General features: G+C 36.5%; 1 non-coding gene across 1 annotated transcript; it reads left to right on the top strand.

Annotated features, from left to right (window-relative positions):
* The first annotated feature begins 23928 nt into the window (after window positions 1-23928).
* Window positions 23929-24072, top strand: LOC117709695 (small nucleolar RNA SNORA48). The gene has a single exon (XR_004606939.1). It is a non-coding gene; the product is annotated as a small nucleolar RNA SNORA48 (small nucleolar RNA).
* Window positions 24073-26155: the final 2083 nt, after the last annotated feature.

Raw genomic sequence — 26155 nt, 5'->3', positions numbered from 1 at the left:
ACAAAATAAAACAACAAATAAAGTGAGGTCTACTTTATTCTCAAAATGAAAAATTTGAGGCAGCATTGGTTTGAAAAAGGACTTTGCAGAATGGAAGGAAATATTTAGAAGCTGCATGTTTAATAAATGACCAATTAGAATATATTAAAAAACTTCTAAACAACAACCTGATTAAAAGTGGGTAAAGGGTTTGGGCAGGTATTACTCCCAAGAAGCTATACAAATGGACAATATTGTTTAAAGTAACATTATTAATAATCAGATAAATGTAAATTGAATGTACAAAGACAGTATGATTTCCATCATGATGGTCACTATCATAGAAACAGAAAAGAGTATGTAGTGGTGATGCTGTGGAGAAATTAGTACTCTGGGTATAAAATGGCATACTAAGAGAAATAGCACAGCATTTTCTCAAAATAGAATTGTCATATAATAGAAAATTTCCTTCTGGCTGTACATTCAGAGAAATTAAATTATATAAGTTCAACATATATTTGATTACATGTTGATAACTATATTATTTTCAGTAATTAAAGTGTAAAAGTAGTTCAAGTATCCATTGACACAGTGAGTTATCAGCAATGGTATAATAGCCAAAATTCAACTTACAGAACACATGAAGCTCATGAAGAAGGAAGACAAAGTGTGGATGCCTCAGTCCTACTTAGAAAAAGTAACAAAATACTCAAGGGAGCAAATATGGAGACAGAGTATGGGACAGAAACTGAAGGAGGGGCTGTCTGGAGACCATTCTACCTGGGTATTCATCCCATGTGCAGTCAGTCACCAAAGGTAGATGCTGATGTGGATGTCAGGAAGTATATGCTGACAAGAGCCTGATATAGCTGTCTCCTTAGAGGTCTGCCAGAGTCTGACATATTCAGAGGCAGATGCTCACAGGTAACCACTCATCTGATCAAGGGGTTCCCAATGGAGAAGTTAGAGAAAAGACTGAAGGAGCTGAAAGGGTTTGTGGCCCCATAAGAAGAGCAACAATACCGACCAACCAGAGCTCCCCAGGGTCTAAACCACCAGCTTGGGATCACATAGGGAGGGAACCATGACTCCATCTGTATATGTAGGAGAGAATGGCCTTGTTGGGCATAAGTGGGAGAGGAGATCCTTGGTCCCATGAAGGCTGAACACCCACTTTGTTTACCTCATATATTTTTGAGAGTATCACTGAGAGCTTTTAAATAGGATTTCACTGCAGATTCTTAAGTGCTATAGACATTGCAGGAATTAGAATAATCATAAAATGTTGGTAAATATGATGATGAAGTTTTTTCTTTTTCTTTTTTTTTTTTTTCAGTTTATAAGGGAGAGGCTCAAGGAATGACATCAAGGCAGAGCATCAACTGTGCCTTGATAATATGACCAGTCGTCATTTTTGGTGGCAGTTATGACCTCATGGATCTCCATAGCAAAAGCCTGTGGACTTACAACCTTCCTATCAAAACAGTGGCAAGACCTAGTAAATCATAAGGAAGTCATGCACAAATAAAGTTGCCTGCATTTGCAAAAAGTAAAGGCACAGTTCCCTTTCAATTGAATTATTCTCAGTCATATGCAATTACCAAATGCTGTTAGGTTGTTCATTGTCGAGAGAAAAAAGACACAGCATCGCTTGTATTATTTCAGTGGCAGTAGAGCAAATGAATACAAAACACCACATTATTTTTCTCCTAGTGTTTCTTTCTGTGAGTTGATTTCCTCAGAAGGAAAAAAAACCACTGTTATCATTTGTATACATCTTTTTATGTTTCTTTTATTTCCTCAGCTTATACTAGAGTTTTATTAGCATTTCACAGCATTCCAATTTGTATCCCTACAATAACATCTAGAATATGATAAATTATTAAAAGATTTTATACAAATAACTTAAAATTTTTTATTGCAAAATTAAAACTAGCTTTTCATAGCACTGCTGGGTTCATGTAACAGTGGGTCAGCCTCAATGCAGGAATACCATAGGATATGGTTTTCCAGCTTTCTTCTACGTTGTAATCCTTGACTTCTTGACTTACTGAGTAACGTTACGAAGCTTCAAGTTCCTCAGCTACTGAAAAGGAATACAATTGAACTCATTACACAGAATTCTGAATATTTAATGTGTTAGTGCATGCAGGTACCTTAGTAAGAACACAAATCCTGGTAATAGCCACATGGTCTATGCAGTGAGGATGAGAAGACTGGAGGGATGGTGTTGAGGTGACATCTACTTTACTATCTACAAGCACCTCAAATGGTTTGTGTCAAACCGTGTTGTCCTCTGAGGAAACAGATCTATTCACTTTCTTCCTCACTTTCCTACCATCCAAACCACAACTGTTTTAAACCATTTCTTTAGAGAGTTAATTCCTTTTTATCTTTAACCCCTATTGAAATTGTTACCCTTTATAGATTATCATCTTCCCTAGAGAATTTCCAGAGACTTTTAAGTTTAGTTTTGAACTAACATAAAAAGTAATAAATTTCATGATGGCATTTTCCTAAATACTTTGTTTTTCTTGAACATCTCCTGACTCCCTTCTTCCATCACCACCACTCTTGCTGGGCCCCTTTTTCTTTCTATATGTCCCCTTCTGCTTTCATCTCAGTATATTCTATTGCTCACCTATCCAACTCTCTATCCTCTTTTTTTTTTTTTTTTTTTTTTTTGGTTTTTCAAGACGGGCTTCTCTGTGTAGTCCTGGCTGTCCTGGAACTCACTATTAGACCAGGCTGGCCTCAAACTCAGAAGTCTGCTGACTCTGCCTCCTAAGTGCTGGTATTAAAGGCGTGCGCCACCACTGCCGGGCTCTCTACCCTCTTTTAAGATGTCTGTTCCACTCTTACTGTCCCCTTCCTAGTTTTATGAACAACTACACACACACACACACACACATCAAAATCTAGGATCCACATATGAAAGAACATATGTATACTATGTCTTTGTGGGATTCTAGTTTTAAGATTTCCAATGCACTTTCTACTTCAATGCAAGGAAGAACATTTTTAAAGCTAAGTGAGTATTACATGCTGTCCCTGTACTTTATATTTTTTTAAAGTTGATTGAGCGAGTCACTCAATGAAGTATGCATTATAGCTAGGAGCTTTTAAAATGCATTACATTAAATGTAAAAGTGTATTATTAATAAACCATATAAATTTGGATTATATAGCTAGATAAAGTATTTGAATAACTCAAACAGCAACTCAGCACACACAGTGACTATAAATTTAGTTAAATTAATTCAGATCACTTGATTCACTGTGCATGTGCACACATCAAATATATAGCAGGGGATACAGACAATATGACAAAGAAAATGTTTGATTTTCAATTTTCCAATGTTTTTATATCAAATTTTGATATACTTTAAAATAAAACATTTGATTTGTATTTTGAACATACTTCTATGGTGCCTCTATATGCTAATGTTTAAATGGTCTCTGATGTCCAAAATAATGAAGATGGAGTTCCCATCTATCCCAAAGATGTCATAATCATGCTATCATGTCAGTTTTATTTACAGATGATATAGCTCAAGGTATAGATTCATTGAAAGTTTGTTTCACAGAATTCACAATGGCTACCATCATCATCATCCTCAACAACAACAACAGCAACAACAAATCCAAATAAATGTTAGTAAGGCTATAGAAGATCAAATAACTCTTATAGATTGTTGATGTGGTGGTAAATTAGTCAAACCACTATGGAAATCAATATGGATTTTCTTAAAGAACTGAAAATACCATATGATTTATATGTTTCACACATTCTGGCTATGCTCTCAAAATAAGTAAACTCATCTTTCTATAAAGATGCCTTTCTGCACACATGTATACTATCTCACTACTTACAATAGTTTGGTATAAAATCAACCTGGGTATAAGAATGAGTGCATAAAGGAAACATAACATAAACTCATGTGTGATATAAAATACAATGGAGATGTACTTATCTATTTAAAAATAAAATTTTCTCATTTATAAATAAATTAACTGAGCTGGGTGTTGTCATACTAGGTAAAACAAGCCAGACTCACTAAGATAATTTCATTTCCTGACATATGTGGAACTCAAAGACAAAATGATGTGGAAAGAACAAAAATGTAAAAAAGAAAGACTATTAAGGATGTAGATGGGAAAACAGATAAGAAGAAAAGACTAAGAAAAAGAAAGGGTGACTATGATGTAGGTACACTAGATGCAATGTGAGATCCTCATGAGACTCATCACTTTGAATAATTAATATACAGTAATGAAACTAAAACCAATTATTCAAACACAACATAATGTGAACACAATGAGTAGAATATGTCTAGTTTCTTTACAAATATATATATAAATATATATATATATTTATATATATATACTGGTTTTATTAGTAGTTATAGGTTGCAGAACTAAATACTGAGTTAAGAAAGTAATTAAGATTCAATGAAGTCCTGACCAAAATTCCAAAGTTGTTCTTCATAGAAATAGAGAGGGAAGGGGTGAGAGGATTTGCTTGAAAACAGAAAAGACCCCGGATAGCCAAAGCAGTACTGAATCAAGGAAAAATGCTAGACTATCACAATACTTTACCATATGTCAAGTGCAGAGCCATATTAACAAAAACATTAGACACATCTATCAGTTGGATAGAATTTCAGAACTCCAGATATAATCTGAATTTTGATAGAAATGCCAAATATATATACATATATATTGGATATATATATATATATATATATATATATATATATATATATATATGAAATTATATATATATATGAAAGGAGAGAGCTTATTCATTGGTTTCATTGGTTTTAAGTAACTGGTTTTGAGAAAAATGGAATTCACATGTAGAAAATGTAACCAGACATCTATTGCTTAACCAATATGAAAACTTAATTTCAAATGTACCAAATACCTTAATATAAAACTTGAAACTCTGAAATTATTACAAGAAGCAATTACTAAAACTCTTTGTGGTATAAATGTGGGAAAGGACAGTGCAGAGGACTCCATTCTCTCAAGAAATAATTAAACAATTGACAAGTGGGACCTCATGAAATCAAGTTTTCCAAACAGCAGAGGAAACCATAGAGTGAAGGCTTCTTCTACAGAACCAGGAAAGTCTTGCTAGTCATAAATATGTCTGAATAGTCATTTTTACAATGTGCAAGGAGCTAAAAAATTAAACAAGAAATTAAATAACTATATCCATGAATGGGATACTGAGATAACAGACAGCTCTCAAAAAATAGAGTACAAATGTCCAATAAACATGTGTAAACAATGTTCAGTACTACTCATCAGACTACTTGTCAGATTGGCGATCATCAAGAAAACCAATAAAAAACCCAAGAACTGCTGGCAAGGATGTGGAGAAAAGTTAGGATCTGGTGGAAATTTAATTAGTCTAACCATTGTAAAAGTCAGTGTGGAGATAAAAATATAACTAAAATTAATTATATCATATAATACAGCCATATGACTCCTGAGTATTTATCCAAAGAGGTTCAAGTCAACCAATCAATGTTTACATCAATGCTTCCTGCAGCATTGTTCACAATAGCTATGATTTAGAACCTGCCTATGTCTCTGATAACAGAGGGATGGACAGAGAAAATGTGTTATTTACACACAGTGCAATTTTACCATCCACAGAGAAATGAAATGTGTCATTTGCAGGAACATGAGTGCAACTGAAGATAATCATACAAAGCAAATTAAGTCAGTTTCAACCAGAAACATACTGTGCTTTATCACATTTGTAGGATCTATATTTTATTTAGATACATCTAATCATATGTGAACATATGACAAAAATGTAGAAGTGAAATGTTCTCGGGGATACAAGTGTAATATTCATCATGTTAGTAGATTGTCATGTATTGTTTGAGACCACTGAGAAGCCAGAAGCCACCTCTGGAAGCATAGTTGCTCCTATTGAATTTCAGACCCAAGCACGTTTGACTCAATGTTCTCCAAAGATCCTTGTGTGGAGATGGGTTGGCACCTCTGAATTTCTGACAGACAGGAAATAGAAAAACAAAAAGTACAATGGTGAAAACACTATGTTTTTGAGAGAGAACAGCTGGAAGGTAAATTATTTCCATCAGAGGTTTCGGTTATTTATCCCATAATATAAAAGGGTCGACAGTGGAATAGAGAAGCCACAAAGAAGCTCAGCCATGACAAACTCAGACCTGAAGACCAGGCTCAATTGGAAACTCAATTTTATGCTGAAACTTCCTCATTGTTTGTTGCATGTTGTCAGAATTTGGTTTGATAAATTTCTGTATCTGTTGTTCTTTGTTCTGTTCTGCCTGGGACCATCCAGACTTCACAAGTGTTTATTTCTGTATTTCTGTATCTACTAGATGTTTTGTGCATGCAATTTAGTAGTATCTATCTATCACCTCTATCTATCTATCTATCTATCTATCTATCTATCTATCTATCTATCTCTATTATTTTACCTTGATTTAATATATATTTAATGAACTTACCCCTTTCAAAACAGAAAGTATGTCTATTATAGATAATTTTCATCTTCTATAGAACAAGAAATAAGAAAATGGTGAGTGGGAACTATAGAGGGAGTATATTCAAAGTATATGAAAATGGCTTCATATCTCCCAGTACAACAAAATTAAAAGTACATAATGAAGTTTTCCAGAGATTGAAAACAATGTAGCTCCCAGAGCTTTAATGAATACAGGCACAGTGGTTTGCTCTATATGTACATGGAATGTATTTCTGGTAATGGGAACATGGCATTTAGGATAGAAAAAAAAATAATAGCCATACCAGCAGGCACTGAGTAAAAGTAAAGTATCTTGGAAATTATACTTAGGGGTTTATTGAAGGCTTACATGAGAGAGAGAGAGAAAGAGGGAGAGGGAGAGAGAGAGAGAAAGAGAGAGAGAGAAAGAGAAAGAGAGAGAGAGAGAGAGAGAGAGACAGAGAGAGAGACAGAGAGAGAGACAGAGAGACAGAGACAGATACAGAGACAGAGAGATCAATGATAGACGCATAGAGAGCGGAGTCTGGAAGTAGGAACAGTTGGAGAAACTCTGAGCAATTCTCTGCCTACTGCGACGTACTTTACGTGCAGGTATGTCTCTTTTATTGAAGATCCTGAATGCACTTCCTGGTGGGCCAAATGATTTCTTTTCTTCCAATTGATTTATTTCTGAAAGGAAACCCTACTTCAGTGCTTGTACTAAATGAGCTTTTCCAACCAGAGTGCATTAAATTCCTGTTCTCTGAATAAATGTGCAGTATGGGGAATAAATTCAAATCCCAGAGGTATAAGCAGGTATGTTTAATTAATCTCAGAAATGATCTAGGTTAATTTTGAAAGGTAAAAAAAAAAATCTAACCCAATAAACAAACAACAAAAAAAATTGAGATCTTCCTCAAACTATAAAACAACTGATTAGGAAGCTGGCCAACACTAACAACGTCATGGTAAGTGTTAATTTGAGTTGTACCTAGGGAAAGATGAAGGGACATTTGAGTCTGCAGCAACCTAGCAAATACCAATCACATTGCTAACTCTTGAATTCAGAATAATGAAGCTTCAGAATCAGATTAATAGCAATACTAAAGCCAATATCAAAGTTTCATTCATGGTGCTCACTTTATTAACTCAACAGGGTATAAAACTGATTAGTGATAGCTCCTGAGCTTGTGGTGTCTATGTATTTAGGAATATATGTATATGCATATTCATATATATGCAACAACAATTAGTGCAAAAAGAGGCCATGAAGGTTTAAGGAAAAGAAAAAAGAACAAAGTAGTTATATGACAATCTCAAAAAAGAAACAATTTTTCAAAATTTAAGTAAATAAAAAAATAGATATTTATGCTTCAAAGATTATGTATGCACCTCTTTTGCCCTCGGTGAAAATCTTGATTTCTAATATTACTGTATTCTTTAAAGCACTAGTTATTTTATTTAAAATAAGTTGCCATAACCCTAACAATAGCCAATTAGTTGATCCATCTATATTGGTTATCTCTTTATGCCTTTGATCCCAAAGAAAGAGCTATAATTTCTCCTCAGAATAATAGTAACTGGATCTCTTTATGATGTGGTCACCATATGCATGTTCTAACTGAACCAACATAGTGTTTGGTAAACCTTGTCCAACTTGCTTTACCTTATGCCTCATTTGGTGGTCATGAGATACAGAAGCCCTGTGAAGAACAGAGTTGTCAGTTCAGAAATCAAATAGATTCTTTTGAGAATCTGAACCATAGCTATGGTTCATTTGGTTCTTGTAGGAAAAAATAAAATGGAGATACATGATAAAAGAGGAACCAAAAAGAAAAGGGAGTCATGCTAATGACCCACACACCAAAATAAGATAGATATGTGCATCATAAAGGAAAAATTCAGCCTGTGGATTTGTCAGAGCTTCCATTTGACCACAGAAGTTATTATTCTATCTTTAAAATTATTTGCTCTTTACAAGGCTCAGCTACATGTCTGGAATTCCTAATATCTGTATCTCCTGTGTATACTGTCCAAATTTTAAAATAAGAGTTAGCCTATTTCCTGTTCAACCAAAAACATTCATAATTTTGTTTAAGGCACAATTCTAATGCATATGTATTCTCTGTATTATGGGGGATAATTCATCAAATAGCACACTGAGATCTTCTACTTATAGGAAATTCACAAATAAAGTACTATTCCATCAGCAGTAGCAGTGATAACAATTTACAAAGGAAAAAATAAATTTGATGAGTTATCTCTTATGAGAAGCAGCTAAAGATTCATACCTTCATAAGGTTAAGAGAATAAAAAGCTCACGAGGTGTAACAACTAACATTAACTTGTGCATGTCACTGTTAAAGGGACTGCAAACATAGAAGTGTATTTAATATCTAGGCATGCAGAGATGCATATTGTTTAAACATAAGTATTAAGTCTACATGGCCTGTCTCATTCTCTACTCTGTTCAGATGCCACTCAACCAGCCACTGATGTAGATGTTTTGAGTGAGTCCTATTGCCACAAGAACATGAATGGGAATGAGTGTTTGCTTCCCACCATACTGGAGATGCTGTTCCCTGCACTAAATGAGTTTTCAGTAGGTCAATTACAAAGTTACTTCCAACCCTAAATCCATATTAAAAGGTTTATGACTTTTAAAACAAGGAAATAACCTCAGAAATAAATTTTCAGTTTAAAGCTCAGGGGTAAAAAAGGATCACTTCTTCCAGAAAATGTTGGAAACTAATATCAACTGACAGACAAGAAAATTAAGAACTCCCCAGAGAAAATAACCAATTAACAGGAGAAGATTGTCCCCAAGACTGTACTTTGATGTTTTAAGCCAAAGATGGAAGTCACATTAAGATGAAGTACAGATTTAAAAAAAAAAAAAAAACTATCTTGAAGGATGCCACTTTTACTGGGGACAAAAGTTACTGTTTTAACTTACAAACACTATATCTTTTTCTACTTGTATTTCAAAATAAAATCTCAAACAATAACTTTGAAAGATTGTTCTTGATATAGTCTTTAGTTAAAGAAAAAGTATTTAACATAGTTATTAAAGAAAATGTTGAGATATTTGTAATAATTATAAAAAATGTGCCAAATTGTTTTAATTTAGATAAATTATTGTGAGAACAGAGAAAATGTGATAAACAGAACCCCTAAGCCAAGATTTTTATGCCTTTTTATTTAAAAAGTATACTATATGTACATATATACATCATATATATGATATGTAATATATGTATATATATGTATATCAAAAGAAGATTGCACTTTAATTATACCAATGAATGATAGTACTCTATCTAATGGAGTAGAGACTCTGTGTTCAAAAGTCAAAAATAGGGGACTTGGGATTTTTTAGATCAGAAAGGGAAACTTTTGGTGGAAAGTTCCATATGCAGACCTGCTCCATTGTACTCTCAAAGCTTTAAACACCAACCAGAATTTCTCAGCTCACCTGAGGCTTTTGGGTCTTTAATCTTTCACTTCAGAACCGAAGGACAGATAAAGGATGAGAAATGATATATTCTCTTTAATGCTGGAGTACTCCACAGCCAGAGGGTTGGTCCTGAAGGATGTTTAGCTGGTCTGAACTTTCTTTAAGGTTTTCTGAGATCCAGTAAGACAGAGAGGTACCAGATTCAGAGAAGCCCTCAATCCAGCTGGTTTTGTTCAGAATCCTGAAAGAAGAGGGTTGAGTTGGACAACACATTAGTCTCTTTTTAGAGGTCACCCAAACTTTTGTTAAGAGTTTGGAATGCAGATTGTTTGAACCCATTCAAAACTGCTAAAGGGGGTGATGTGAAAGGAGCAGCAGTATTGGCTCAGAGGAGGATTGACAGAAGGACCATGAGAAAACTTAACAAACGACACAGATGCAGAATATTAAGACTACATTATGATAACATCCTTGAGTGTATTATATGAGTAGTTAAGAAAATAGTTGGGGCAATTTTGCTCTTATTAGAGGAAAAGAAGAGGCAAGAAAAAAACACTTAAGAGATCCTTGTCAGGTTCTGTCGTAAGAGCAAAATTAATATTTCTTGTTGTTTTGTTTCATTTTGTTTTGCTATTATTGTTCTTTACATTGTATAAACTCATCGCTTTGGTGGGAGAGCTTTAAACATGTTTCACTGACCAGCATAAGTTCTAAACCAGCCATCTATTGAAAAGTTAAAATAGGGTTTCTTCTATTTCAACTTTATGGGTAACATTAAAAAACAAAGTTAATGCAGAAAAAAAACTAACATCATGATTAACGTAAGTTTTGTTTAGTAAGGTGAAATGTAACCATGCAGGTGGCTGATCTATTTATCAGTCCTGTAGAAAGATATAATAACTATAATCAGTTGTTTGTTACAACAAACTCTTGCATAGGAACAATCACCTGGGAGCTTTGTAATATAAATGAGTTAAGTTCAGCACCTAATTGATAATCAAAAGAGAAATGGAATATATTGTGTCACCTTTATAGGATTGTGTGGCAACATCCCAGAGCTATTACATGGGTATCCCGAATATTTTCCCAATATCTGGTAACCCTCTATAATTAGGCAACATGGGTGATTAAGGCACAGAAGGATATGTTACACCTATGAGAAGTAGTATTCCAGAAGAAGTTAGTATTCCATAGTTAAATAAAGCTTTATGCTTTGGCCTCATTACTGAAGAATATAGGCCCATTTTCTCAGCAGTATATAAACAATGTAAAGAGAACAAATGGTTGCCAACTATCATTTTATATAGTTTGGCATAATATCTGAGGATTGCATTCCTTTCACCTTTTAAAGACACATACTAATCTTGGCTCTACTTTCTTGCTTGATATTTAAGGCCATGTAAGTAACTAAAATCAATTGTCTTGCTGCTGTCAAGAACAATTAAGAATCTCTTTTCAGGGGTCACATAGCCTTGTGAGAAATCATTAACTCCTCAAGCCTTTCTTCTACCTGTTGCCCATTTATGTAGGGATAAGTCAAACACCTTGCTTGACCTGACTGTGCCTACCCTTTCAACCAGTGAGAAAAATCTTACTTTTGTGTTGAACCTCATCTTTGTAAACTGATTTGAATTAATTGAATGGATACCAGAGTACAAGTCCATGTGGGATCTACCATCTCACAGATCAAATACTGATCTTTATAACCTTTTTCTTTCAAAGGACACTTTAGTTATGTAGGAAGAGATATGGGAGGGGATTGCATTAGGAACTAGGCAGGTGGTTACACAATAGCCTAATGTTATGGTCTCAGCTCGAGGAAGTCTATGGATATATGTGAGACATAGCTATCATCACAGGATAAGCTGCAGAAGAGAAAAGCTGCTTTTAAGAACCCAAAGATTTTGTTAGGGTGTTTTCTATGTTTTATTTAGAAATAGCTGAGTGGAGTTAACAGGCAACAGTCCAGATTACCTTACATGGGTAGTTGGTTTTCAAAACATCAGAAATCCACAGAATTGACATGACAAACATTTCTGTATTAATGTTCATTTTGATTAGAGACCTGTCTGCTCCTGACAGCTTCCTATATTGAATTCTAAGAAGAAATTGAGCATCTTTGGAGTTACTCCAGTTGTGGTGAGACAGCCACTAGACAAGAATTGCCTCTTTCCATCTGCAGACAAATTACTGTCAAGAAAAGGACACATTTGCAGAACAGTCGACTGATTATATCTGCCTAGACAGAGTATTCAGCCCTTAATAATTCTGCAGCACTAAGGTCTGTCAGATGATCCTGGGCCAGAAGGCGGAAGAACAGATGCTCCAACGTTATGTAGTAGAGGGAGTGTCCAGGTGTTCAGCGGTCTCTATAAATTGGCTAAGTTTTAGAAGCTATGCTTTGTGCTTTCCACAATTATAGTTAACTCAGTCATTCTGGATTTCTGACGGGGTTGAAAACTTATAGCCTCATAGCCAATTCTGGCTATTTACCTTGAGAGAAAAGATTTGAGTGGACGGTCGTCAGCTGACATTCATCCTAAAGCCAAGGAAAAAGCCAGGTTCAGAACTAAGTGTTTTGGTTAGGAGAGATGACAGAGGTTCTGGTTAGTCAACAAAATGTTGAACTGGGTATGAGGACTATCTTGTACCTCACAGGTACAAATTGGCATAATTAAGCTCTAATTGTATTTTGAGAGAAAAGTTTCATTTTAACAGGAAGGGCGATATGTAGGAGGAGCTAAGGTGGGAGGAGTACTGAGAGGGAGAGAAGGAGTAAGAAGAGGAGAAGAAGGAGAGGAGAAGCGAGGTGATGAAAGAGAGAAAGAGGGGGGAGACAGGGAGGCAGATGTTCATGTATCTCCACCAGTCAAAGATAGTTGATATATCTAGGTTGGGTAGTGGGTTACACCTCTGATTGAGCAATACCATACTTATAAAGCCTATGATTAACATTTTTTAAAAAAATGTATATGTGCAAAAAGAAAAAGGGGGCAAGTGATAGGGGTTTTCTAAGGGGGGAATGGGGAAAGGGGATGGCATCTGAAGTGTAAATAAAATATCTAATAAAAAAATTTTAAAAAAAAGAAATAAATTACCAAAAAAAAAAAAAAAAAAAAAAAAACCCAAAGATTTGTTTATCTCTGGTATAGAATAACTTCCCAAATCTTCCTTAAAAATGTTACCAATGATGTAAATAGTTTGCCCACTAGCTGTTCTTAGGGCACAACATCTTTACATTTGTGTCTTGTTCTCCTACCTGTCACAGAGTTAGGCGGGCAGCCTGATCAAGAAAGAGAGTCTAGAGGATATTCTGAGACATACCTGCTTGAATGTGGAGTAGGAGAGACAAATCCTGTCTTCAGAGACAGCTTCTCAGTGAACTTTAACAGAACAGGACAACTTGTGAGCAGCTGCTCTACTTTGAGAGGGAAGATCACCAGCCAGATCAGCATGGGAGACAGGGTTAAGAAATTATGTTTAACAGTTTAAACAAGTAAACCTTGGTATGGGGAAATGAAGAAATACAGAGGTAGACATAGAAAAGAAACAGGAAGATGGTGAACTTAAGATCATTTGCCATTCTATCTTCAGAAGCTGTCTGAGTTAGAAAGATTTTGAATGTTAAAAGTATTATTCAATTTGTATTGGATCCAGACCTTTGCTGATAGGCAGACTAATGTCTTGAGGTTTGTTTTAACACAAGCTAAAATGATATAGAAATGGAATTTTTTTAAGCAGGAATCCAGAAAACTTCCTGGTATTCAAAATTTCAGTGACCTGGTGGACAATGCAAGGAGCAGAAAGCCGGAGACAGAAGTTCAGAGCATTCTGGGTCCAGACAAAATGTATCAGTCTAGGGCTTCTGTCTAGACATTATCACCTATGTAGATGTTGGAAAAGCTTGTGTGGCAAATGGTGAAAGACCTCTGTTCTGGAGACTGATAAAAGAGGAAAAGAGGAAGGTAGATGAAGAAAAAGATTCAAACTGAGTTTATGTGGCACAGAGACAAAGGCCCCAAATTAGACTTGTACCACCTCAACAAAAGTTGCAAACAAACAAAGAACAACAACACCCAGAGGTTTCAGGTAAAGAATGTTGATCATTAAGTTTTTTTAAGCTCAGAAAGTAGCCACACTCTGAATGTGATGGGTCTCAGAAGAAAAGAAAGGAGATGGGTAACAAAACCGAAAAGGTTTTCCAGATATGAGGGCTGAGGAAGAGAGCTCTAAAACTCCTCCTGGGTTTCAGCATCAAATGTTAGGTTGAAACCAATCTAGGTGATATAAAAATCAAATTTAAATAAAGAGGAGACCAATATCCACAAAAGCAGATTTCCCTTTAATTAGAACAATGAAGGGCCATAGTCTCTCAAAGAGAGTGGAGACTGCGCTTGAACAATATACTTTGAACATGAATTTCTCTCTCCCTGTCTTTCTTCCCACTCTGCTTCATACTTTCGTTCTTACTTTTATTCTCAAAACAGACAAACAAAACAAAATGGGGCGGGGGGAATAAAAGCAACCAAGCCATTAATACAAAAAAATTCAAAAGAAAACAAAAGCCACCCCCAACCCCCCTACACAAACAAACAAAAATGAAACAACACCAAAAAAAAAAAAAAAAAAAAAAAAAAACAGAATTCTTTGAGGTTGCTAACTACTACTGAGTATGAATCCTACCCAGGAGTGAAGTTGATATATCTAGTAACACTGCCTTGTCAAAACATATTTTCTTTTCTCAGCAGGAATCAACTGAAAGAAAGCAGCTTGTTTAGGGGTAGGACTTTGCCTTCCAGTACTGGGAGTACTGGAGTTTCTCTATCTTAAACCTGTGCAGGTCTTGTAAGTGCTAACACTGTCTGTATGAATTCCGATGTTATCAGTCTTTTTGTGTCTAGAAGACACTACTTCCTTAGAGTTGTCTATCGCCTCTGATTCTGAGAATTTTTCTGTCCCTTCCACAGAGGTCTCTGAGCTTTGAGGAAGACAAACCATTTACTTTTAAGTGTTCCAGTGTCTTTCACTCTCTGCACATTGTTCAGTTGTAGATATCTATGTTAGTTCCATCTACTGCAAGAAGAATCTTCTCTGGTGTTCTGAGTATGGCACTGATCTATGGGTGTAGCAGTATTTCCTTAGGAGTCATTCTATTGTTACATGCTTTTAGCAGAATAATAATAATATTAGGTTTTCCCCTGAGCCCAGAGCCTATCAAGTTTCAGATTCTTGGCCACTTTAGCAGTGTCAAGTATGGGTTCTAGCTCATGAGGTGGACCTTAAATCCAATTACTTAAAGTGTTTGGTTACCCCCATAATGTTGGAACATCTATGGCACCTCTATATTTTGCAGGCCATAGTAGATTTGTGGCTGGGTGACATTGGTGGTTATTTTCCTTTTTTTTTTTGTACTTTGCAAGTACATTCCAACATAGAACAAACATTAAGAGATAGACCCATAAGCAAAAAGACATGGCCAAGATGCTTACTGTCTACTTTTTTCACTGTATGCTCCTAACTTCTCTGCCTGTCTAAGTGAAATAGCAAGTCTGTATTCTAGTATTAAGACAGATGTTTAATTCGGCCTCTTATTCATTATGGTTAGCATCAAAGGGTCTAGGCACTGTACAAATAGAAATATGAATTACTGTGAGAAAAATCTCAAAATTCTGACCATCATCACCATCTTTCTCTGTTCCTTCCTCTCTCCTCATTCTCTTTAGTTTCCTCCTTTTCTTCCTCTTGCTTTAACAAGCTTACACCAGGAACCCGAATCTATTGAGGTAGAAGAATTTCTAGTTTTGGAGTTCACAGGGAACCACAATTGTTTCAGAAGTTAGAAACTGAGTAGAAACAAACAGAAATAAGATTTGGTGACAGTAACAAAAAATTGCCTGAGTCACTGATAGAAAATTCTTTTTATTGCAGAAATCCAGATTGCTTTAATAAATAGGTCACCAGCAATGCTAACTTTAAGAAAAAAATAAAATATCATATTCTATTTAAAACAGGGAGTGTTTTCCAATCAAGTAACTGATTTCAGAAACTATTAAGAAAGTAATATGTGCATATACATTTGTGCTTCAGTCCTAGGATCATGCATTATGAGTGAGCATAGCTTTGACAATAATCAAATCAAAACAGAGGATTCAACAGGCATTTTTTCAAAGCACCTGACAATCATCCAATAACTGGAGGATAATTTCAATAGTGATCCCAAAGGGTTTTCCAACGGCTAAAAAAGACATTGGAGTTTAATGTAGAAACAAGAATAGAGAAAGATTCAGAAATTTTCAGTGTTTTTTTCCCCCTCTGTCTACCACAAATTAGGAAAGTGAAATTGTTGGTATCACTAAATTTCAGCTTCCTAAATGGATAAAATAATTGAGCAAGTTGACTCCATAAGCTTTTGAAATCTTCACTGTTTTTGAACGCTATGATTTTCTGACCCTTTGGTTTAGGTTGATTATCCTGAATGAATTTTTCAATATTTCTGAGCTTCACCTGCCCACTAAGAGAAACAATATCTCATCTCCTGAAAGAGATGAACTACTGTGCATTATCTTTCAAATTTCCTTCAAGCCTCATCATTTCTCTATGAAATATTTTGATACCTTATTGTTATTTCTGTCAGTGTATGCACCAGTAGAGTTGATAGGAACCCTGTGAATGTTGGGAGAATAATGGTAGAGAGATAGGAAAGATAATGGAAGGAACAGAGTTTAAAAAGGATTGGCAAAGATAGAAACAGAAGAACATACTGATCAAAGTCAAGGTGAAGACTGATAGGAAATTTTAACTGCCTATTATTAAAGATGTTTTTAATTACAAAGCCGAGCAAAGTGATGGTAAAAATTGAATCTTACAAGTCCATAAATATATCAGCTTCAGTTCTAGTTTGAACCAGAGGCTTATGATGTTATGAGGACCTCAGTTTCTTTTTTCTGGCTCTGTCTTACACCATATTGTTATGTCATATGCAATCTTGTTTCCACTACAGAGGGGATGGGTCTCTGGTGGAGTCACTTTTTATCTATATATGCAATGTGATATTTATAGGAAGAAGGAAAATGCATTCCACTAACATCTAAAAGTGACATAGAAATTCAACTAGATTTGACTCTCTTGGGTTGTACAACTTAGTTAATTTCTGTAGGTTGTAGAGCAAAAATTTACAGGCAACTTTTCTAAGATTATTGATAGATTTAATGTGCTATCTTTGTAGCTGGGAGCTCTTTCATCACCAAGATGAAAACTGAGAGTGTAGAGAAAAGTAGAATCCCAGGGAACTTGCAACTTCACACTGGCACCTTGGAGAGGTACTACTGTGTAGTATTTAAAGTCCAGTACCCCTAGTCTGGTATGCTGTCTCAATAGTCTGAGGTGCATAATATTTAGATACCATCTTAAACTAGAGGTAGCACAGTCATCAGAATGATGTTCCTGGAAAACAGAAAATACTGCTTACCACTTATCAATAGCTCTTAAGTAAATATGGCATAGATGAAAAATATTATCTACATGTTTTATGTTAAAGAAGTCTTATTTATTTTTGTTCTCTACAACTTTCTTTCTTTCAGAAATATTTTTATAGAACCAATATTAATAAAAAAATTGAGGTCATGAATTTGAGAGAGAAAAGAGAAATAAATGGGAAGGTTTGAAAGAAAGAAATGAAATGCATACAAGATTCTACTCTACTGTAATTTCAAAAATAAAATAAATAAAATACTAGACAAAGAACATTTTGAATTTTTATGGACTATGATAATATCTACACTGATTATCCCTCCAATGCTCTCATATCCTCTCAAAACATTCCTTTCTAACTCCATGTCTTTATTTTCCTCTCTCTTAATAACCACTAAGCCCAGTTAGTGCTTCCCATATGTTCATGGGTGTGGGATCATCCACCGAAGAAACATGGATACAGCCATTCATAGGCAGCCATATACTTAATAAGGTATGATTTGCCATCCCCCAGTATCTACCCACTGCCAATAACTCCTCAGTGTGGATAACTGTACAGATAGATCATCTACTCCACATATGCTGGGATTCTGGATGTCTTGATTTTCTGTAAGTTTTGAGCAGATGGCTATAGCTTCTATAAGACCATGAGTACAATCATCATGTAATGCAATAGCATTTAAAAGACTTATAGCCACATTCTGGGTCTTGCATTCTTTCTACCTCCCTTTCCACATTGTTCCCTGAGCTTTGGCCATAGTGGGACTGAGCACTCAGTCTCTTATCTCAGCACTTTTTCCAGTTATGTATTTCTCCACTGACTTTTGTTCATTGCAAAATAAAGCATCTTGGACCAAAATTAAGAGAAGCATGGGGCTAAGGGTATAAATATAAACATTTAGAAGACAGTTTTAAAGCATACTCATTCAGCAAAATAACAATAACAGGCTCAATCATAAGGCCCATGACTTCCCCATTAATGAACTTTTGACCAAAATTACAGTGCTAGGTCTGAAATTATTTTTATAGCAGTGTTTAAATCCAATCAGAAAGTGGTAAAATAAATGATGGTTTATATGAAGCACTTGACAGGGTATCTGAAATATGATGAGCATCTGAAAAGTAGTATGATCACAGTAAGCTGAACTACAGGTAATGACTAATCAAGAGGCACATTCTAAGGACAATCACAGAAATGATCCAAAGTTCAGAAATTGAATAATACATTTAATATATTTTATTTTGTATTTTTGTGAGATTTTTATGATAACATTTAGCCATTCCATTTCTATCTTTCAAGCCCTCCAATAAACCCATTTCCATTCTCTTTCAAATTTATGGCCTATACTTTATTTCATGCATATAGGTATATTTATATATGGTATAAATTTCCTCTCCATGAGGATTAAGTTTTATAGTACCAGAAGACACCATGCAAGCATCCAAAGGAGAGAGGCAACCAACAGGTCTTCCTAGCTATGATAACTAAGAACGAAATCAACAAGCATGGCACCGTATCCTCAGGATGCAGGGGTGGCACATATAACTTGATGGTAACTAGTAGCTATCTAATTGAACTTCTTTTTTTTTTTTTTTTTTTTTTTTTTTCCGAGACATGGCTAATTGAACTTCTTAAGATCAATTACTCAACAAGAAGAAAACTGCCTGGTACTGAAAACCTAGTTAACTACTCAGTGCCAGTGAAGTCATGACTATTAAGATAGAATCTATGCCCTCTAATTTACTAAGCCACCATAGTCTATAACAATAATCTACAAACATTTGTCTTTAAATCTACAGAGAAGTGTAGCCTTCATCCCTCATCAGGTAAATCTTTCCAACAGACACCATTATATGAAACTACAATCAATTAAAATGCAGAATCATTAATTCCCGTCCCAGTGGATACACCTAGAAAACATTCCCACAACTAAAGCTCAGGAAGAATTGTACAGTAGGCGATGGAAAGATTATAAAAGCCCCTTTTTAAGTTCTTAATAAAAAAAACCTGGAACAGCAGTTAAGAGTACTTATACTTTTACAGAAGAGCTGGGATTGGTTAGACTCCTAGCACCCACATAGTGGCCCACAGTTATCTATAAGTGCAGGTCAGAAGACCTAACATCCTCTTTTGATCCCTACAGGCATGGAACACACATGGGATACACATATATGACTGCAGGCAAAACACTTCTATGTATAAAATGTAACAAATAAATCAAAGAATGTTCAAGATCTCTATTTTTCCTGTCTTTAAAACCATTCATATTCATATAAAACCATTCATTCATTCCTGTATTTAAAACCAAATGTAATTGTAAGGTAACACTATAGAAGAGTACTTTGGGTTTACATAAGTGAGAGTGTGGAGTTACTAGTGAAAGGGAAAGGGTAGCATCTAACATCCATTGGATATTAATTATATGACGGCCACTGTTCTGAGACCTTACGTATAATAAATCATTTTACTCTTCAAACAATTTTATATGGTACTACAATTATTTTACTCATTTTACAGATGAGAAACTGTGATGAAGAAAGATCTTGAGATGTGGCCAAATCTGCACAGCAAGAACCTTGGCTCAAACTCACATTATTTCCAGAACTTTCTCTTAACCATGAGTGCCTGCATCCTTTTTTCTTACACAGACCCTTCATAAGAAGCTGTGTCTCCAAGGAATGTTATACCCTTTTTCCTCTATGTAACAAACATTTTAGAAATGAGAGAAAACTAAGATTTTTAATATATATATATTTTTTTTTAAAAAAAATATATATATTTCTTCAACATTTATAATATTTAATGTAATGCAGTTAAATGAGACATAAATATCAAACATAAAGTAAAATAACTTAGTTTATACATAGAAGAATACACAGATAATACATTGCTTACACAAACTCAGCACATATGAACTCACAACTGGTAAGTAAGAGTAACATGAAGCTAGTCATCTTTCACAGTGCATGGGGAAAAATGTCCAAGGCAAGATACTCAGATGCCCATCATTTGTCTCTTAATTGGTGTTTCATGTATTTGGACGTCAAGTGTCTCATGTCTAAGCTTATCCTGTGCCAGAAATATTCTTCCAGTATAGGGACTTCTCCAGCTCTCATGGCTGTGTTAGAAATTTAAGGGCTTTTTTATTACTTAGAGGATGGTTTTCTCTTAGCAGCTCTTTCTGTGATAGCTATTGCCAAACACAATTACTAAAAACAATTGTTAACCTGATTAATTAGAATTACTCCTCAACTTCTTAAGTGGTAGTGACTTAATGTGAAATTGGGAATCAGGAGGATCCCATGTTAAGTTCCTGCCCCCCCCCCCCATTGTCTTGCTTTGTTAGCACATGGGTCAGTGAGCAAGCTCTTTAAGGTCATCCTAACATACTCCATTTTCATTCCTCCAGTTTTATGACATAAGCTTTAATTTCCATATTGAAACACATGACCATGATTCAAATTAAAGAAGAGATGAGCATAGAAAGAAGTTCTGTAACTGCTGTTGGCAATATATGAGGAAATTCTACTTTGGCAAGAAAAGCTTGTTTCTTTGGGGCAATGTCTAGACTTGGTGTGTCTTAATCTAAGAATTTAAAAGTGGAGATTTATAGATGCCTCTATGAATTTACAGTGTCAGTTTCCTCTAATGAAACATACAGCTACATACAAGTGACTCTAGCCAAAGGATTGTTGGATTCAAAAATTGATTGAGGAAAGCCAGCAACTCTCCCCCAACACATGTTTATTTCCAGGCTGCAAGACAAAGTATAACAACAAAGATTATTAATGAGCCAACGTGGGCCTGAACAACTTAAGTTTGTCTAATTTTCTAGTCTGTCTCTAGGAGTAATTTGGGTAAACAATATAAACTCTAAGCCTCGCTATCTCAAGACCATAATATGGTATCTTTGTATTTATAATATTTATGCACTTGATAGACACTTATTAAATATCATATAATAGATTTATGAATTCTCTTGGCTTTTTGGTTTTATAAGTCATAAAAAGCATGTGAAAAGGTGATGCCTTTTGAAGCACTTACTCTCTGTCCCAATGACATATTTTTATTTTTTGTTATAAGAGTGTTTTGCCTGAATACATATATGTGTACCACGTATATGCCTGGTGTTTGCAGTCACAATTACCTATTTCTAAAGTAAAATTTTGGGAAATGAATTCTCATTTTATTTACCATATAAATTCCATTTGCAAGAGTTCATACTCTTTTCTTATTGTTGTGAACCACAGCCTGGACTTAACTCAGGCTGTCTCAGGTTTGAAGTTCTAGGGATCCTGTCATTTACTATATGTAGTGCCATGTCTAATAATCTTTCCCTAAGTGTTTATCATTTTGCCTTGAATTGCTGTTGATATCACCTCTAGCCTAATCTTTTTCCTCTTCTACCCATCTTCTCTGAGCCTTTGTGGCCATCTGAATATGAAGCTTGTCAATAACAGACTTGTCACTGGCATTCAAGTGAGCAACTGAGAGCCTGCCAGTACAAAGATGGAGACCATTCTTTTGCCTTTGGATTTTCTGGTAGCCTTGATGGGCCAGCACCACCCTCCCTTATTAACTGACTTGCTCACTTTCACAAGGATAGGAGGACCCTCCCTATAGCCATTCTCTACACTCCATGTCAGATCATTGATCCAGGCAGATTCCACCTAAAATTATCCCAGTCCAGATTATAGGTCTGGAAAACCAACTTCCCATTCCAAGTTCCCCTAGAAGTCAGCACAAGGAGCAGAGCTGTGGTGATTTCCTCTGCTTTTGTTTTCTTTCCAACAAAATAGCATGTTCTGAGTTTAAAGTACCAAGGGCCCAGAAAACCCCAAGTGCATTTTCCCAGGCACATTTTCCCCTCAATTTTTCTAACCTCTTACTACCATAGGAGAAATTTAATCCACATGTTTCTGGTTCATTTACACTCAACTCATCAAAATGTTGCGCCGTAAGAGTGATTTGATGTCAGAGAAGCCTTGTGGGCCTCATTTATAAATGTCTTTTCTTTGAACCAGGAAGTTAAAGTTTGCCAGAAAAAGCAGAAACCAACCCTGAGAAGACTCTTTCTTTTTCTAAAATGAAACTTTAGAACTTCTTACAATGTGAGAACTTTTAAACCTCAAATGCTGAAGTTTTATTTCTCAGACATTAGCACACCCTCTAATCCATTTCCCATTCTCTCTTTTCCCCATACTAGATGGTGTGTTACCATTTCTAAAGAAATATTTAAGAAATAAAGAGTCAACTTACTATTTTATTGTGTTAATTCATTATTTTATTATTAATTTATTAATGTTATAAATTTAGTGTGTCATTGACGACTGAAGTGGAAAGTTAAGGTTTCTTTGGAAAGTCAGTTGTGTTAGATGGTGTTTTCTGCGGCAAACACATGAAGGAGTGTTTCCTGAAGTGGACACAAGTGAAAGACTAAAACAGACTCATAAAGGAACATTTCGCTGAAGCAGACACAGGAGAGAGGATGTTCTACTGAAGCAAGCACATGAAAGGACATGTGATGAAAGATTCTTTGCTAACAACATACATGCAATAATCTGTCTTATATTGTGTAGTTGAGATCCATTTGTTGGGACTCCATAAAGAGAACCTCACCAAAAAGCATTTGTGGTGATGTGCTGCCATGTACTCTGGACTGATTGGCAAAGAGATGTGTGCTGAGACAGATGCACATACTAAGGCAATATGTGTGGTGAGGCAAGACATGTGGAGGACACATGTTTGGAAGGGGGTATAAAAAGGACTTGATGGACAGAGATGGAGGCTGAGCTTAGCTAGCTGTGCAAAGCTTGTTGGTGTCACATCTTCCCTGATGAAAGGGGCACTACTGAGAACTTCTCCTGGCATTCCTCCTGGTCCCTCCTGCTGACTTGAGCTGAGCTGAGGCCTCACTGACTCTACTGGATTGTGCTACCACTGCTGATTCCTGTTTGGTATCCCAACACTACTGAACTGGTGTATCTGTGAAGTATTTGCGAGTGGATTGAGCTGCTGTTGCTGACCTGTGCACTGAACTGCCAACTGCCAGACAACACAGACGAGAGTTACTTAAAAAAAAAAAAAAATTCTAAACAGGTCCACTTCCCTGTATCCTTTCTTTTCCATTACCTCTGGCGGGGGGACGGACTACAAAGAAGGTTAAAGCATTTAAAAGCCATTGTTAGAAATAGGATTTAAAAATTTAAAGTTATAGACAACAAACACAATTTATTCTAATTTAGTGAGCTAACAGGAATAAATACACCTTCATGTACCTGACCTCACAGACATCAGTTAAATCTGTAGTGTCTGCTGTTTCTTTGTTGACCATTCATGATCAACACTAAACATTTTAATTTTAACTCTCTGTTAAAATAGTTGTTTACAGTGGTAGAAAATGTGCAATGTGAATAATGTGACAAAGATTCTAAGTTTTGAATTCTGTTTAGTTTCAAATAGATCAAGACTAAATTCAAATTATAGCTACTAAATTAGAAAATAGAGCTTTGCCCCTTCTGGCAATGGGCAAAGAGATACCTTGTTGGTGGTGGTATTCTTATATCAGTCAGGGGTAGAGCAGATGGCATTTCTTTGTCCATCTTAGTTTGATGCTTGACTTGTTGGCCAAAGCTATCTTATGCCTAGGACATATAAAAATCAAATCAAATCAACCCCAGGCAGTGTAGCACAGGAGGAAGATAGACAAAGACATTTGTTCTGCCATGTCTTGGGTACAGGTGGGGAAAGAGACCCACATACCTGCCTTCTATCCTATGCATGGGTACAGGTAGGTCAAAACCACATAGAGCCTTGCCTACCACTACACAGTGCACAATGGGAGGAGCAAGACAGAGACCTGCTGACCACTATCACACCTACATTCCTGCCCTCTGGAGCAGGGCACACTCAGGCCACAGACATCTACTTGCTGGAAAATGTCACCCGGGGACCTGCCAGCTGCTTGGCCAGCTTGCAGTAGGAACCACCAAAATTCGTGAGTGTGTGGTGGACAGGCAGGAGAGACAGATAAATGGAGCAGCTTGAGCATAATGAGAGAAATGGAACTGGAGAATCTGGGGTGGAGAGGAGTAGCCTGATTCACAGAATGGACAACCCCCTGCAACTGAGGGCCATGTCTGGGTCTGTGACAGGGGTCACTGTAAATATCCATGGCTCATATTACCACTAGAGAACATGGAGATGTCCTTGGTCTATGCAGCCATCCAGGGACCATGAGGCTGTCCAGGGGCTTTGAGGAATTCGTCCTGTACCTTAATGGCTGTGGTGTTCTGGAGAGCTGGCCCCATCTCTCATCTACAGCAGCACTCAGGAGAGCAGGCCCTGCACCTTGCCAGGGTATCACAGTGAAGTGTTCCTGGTGGTAAGGTTATGATAAGCAGGCCTGGAGGATGTGTGTATGGGAGAAATGACAGTACTACTTGTCTGCCATAGGGTGGTATGGGCACAGAGGTGATGCCCCTTACCATCTTACCCCTTACTACCTTCAGCAGGCAGATGAGAAAGCTGCCCATACGGTCATCTGTGCAGAAGATCTAGTCCTACTCCTCACCGGCTGAAGAAATAGGGAGAGTGGGTGTTCCATCTCTCCTAAAGAGCACAGCAGAGCTGATCCTGGTAGTTGGGGCACAGCTGAGCCAGCTCCAAGGATTAGAGTATGGAAAAGTAGGCCCCACCTCTCTTCTTCCATGAGGTGGTATGGGTATGGAGGTGATGTCCTCTCCCTTAGTCAGTAGAACTGCCACCAAGGGTATGAGAGCAGGAATGCTATCCCTACCCCCACACTGGCTCTAGCACTCACAGTGCGCCCTGAACCTCACCTGGACAGCACAGTTGTGCTGGCCCTGAAGGTGTGAATGTAGGTGGGCCAGCCCTGAGGGCAGAAGAACTAATCCTGCCTCCTGCCAATGGAAGTATTGGTTGACCTAGCCAGAGTAGTTCTGGGGAGCTCACCCTGGTTGTGTGAATAAGAGAGAACCAGCATTTTGACCAGCTCAGCTACTACGGAGGCCCAGATCCAGGGCTGTGAGTTGGCCCACCCCAAAATCTATATCATCTGTGAATGGTTAGGCTGTATGAAATGGCCAGTACTGTTGATATAATTCTACATGGTCTCCATGACACCAGGCAACAGCAGGATAACTAGGATGAAGGCCATAGACCTCAAGGGTGAACCTACTACTAACATTACACTTACTAGGTGTAGTATTAAACTGCTTTCCATGTCTACAGATGAATGCGGCTCTCAGGTCAAATCAGAGAAGTTTCTTTGTGTAGTGCATAGAAGTAAAGATGGAAAAGACTAACTGGTAAAAATGCAGAGAAAAGCATCAATGAAATTACAATTGAGATAGATCTCTATATTATCACCTCCTTCTCTAAACACAAGGGTGATGGTTCATGGAGAAGGGTACAAAAAAATTATAAGAGCCAGAGTTCAGGAAGGACCATAAACACGAAGCAAAGCAAAGCAAAACAACAAAAGCAATGTCTTCTGGGGATAGCAGGATTACTACACTCATGAACTTGCAGCAGCTTTGCTTGCTTTTATAAGACCAATGTAGCCAATATTCTAGCATAAAGTGGGAAGGGATTAATGAGCTCCCATTCATAACTGAAGGTGCTATGGACAGATAATAGAATATGTATCTATATCAGCTGAGTGCTTCTCGTCTTATTGGTTTTTAGAAGCTAAGCAGGGTCAGGCCTTGATAGTATG

The sequence above is a fragment of the Arvicanthis niloticus genome, chromosome 5 (assembly GCF_011762505.2).
Source record: "Arvicanthis niloticus isolate mArvNil1 chromosome 5, mArvNil1.pat.X, whole genome shotgun sequence".
Taxonomy (NCBI): Eukaryota; Metazoa; Chordata; class Mammalia; order Rodentia; family Muridae; genus Arvicanthis; species Arvicanthis niloticus.
Note: the sequence above shows the minus strand (reverse complement) of the source record. Positions and strands in the feature narration are given on the sequence as shown.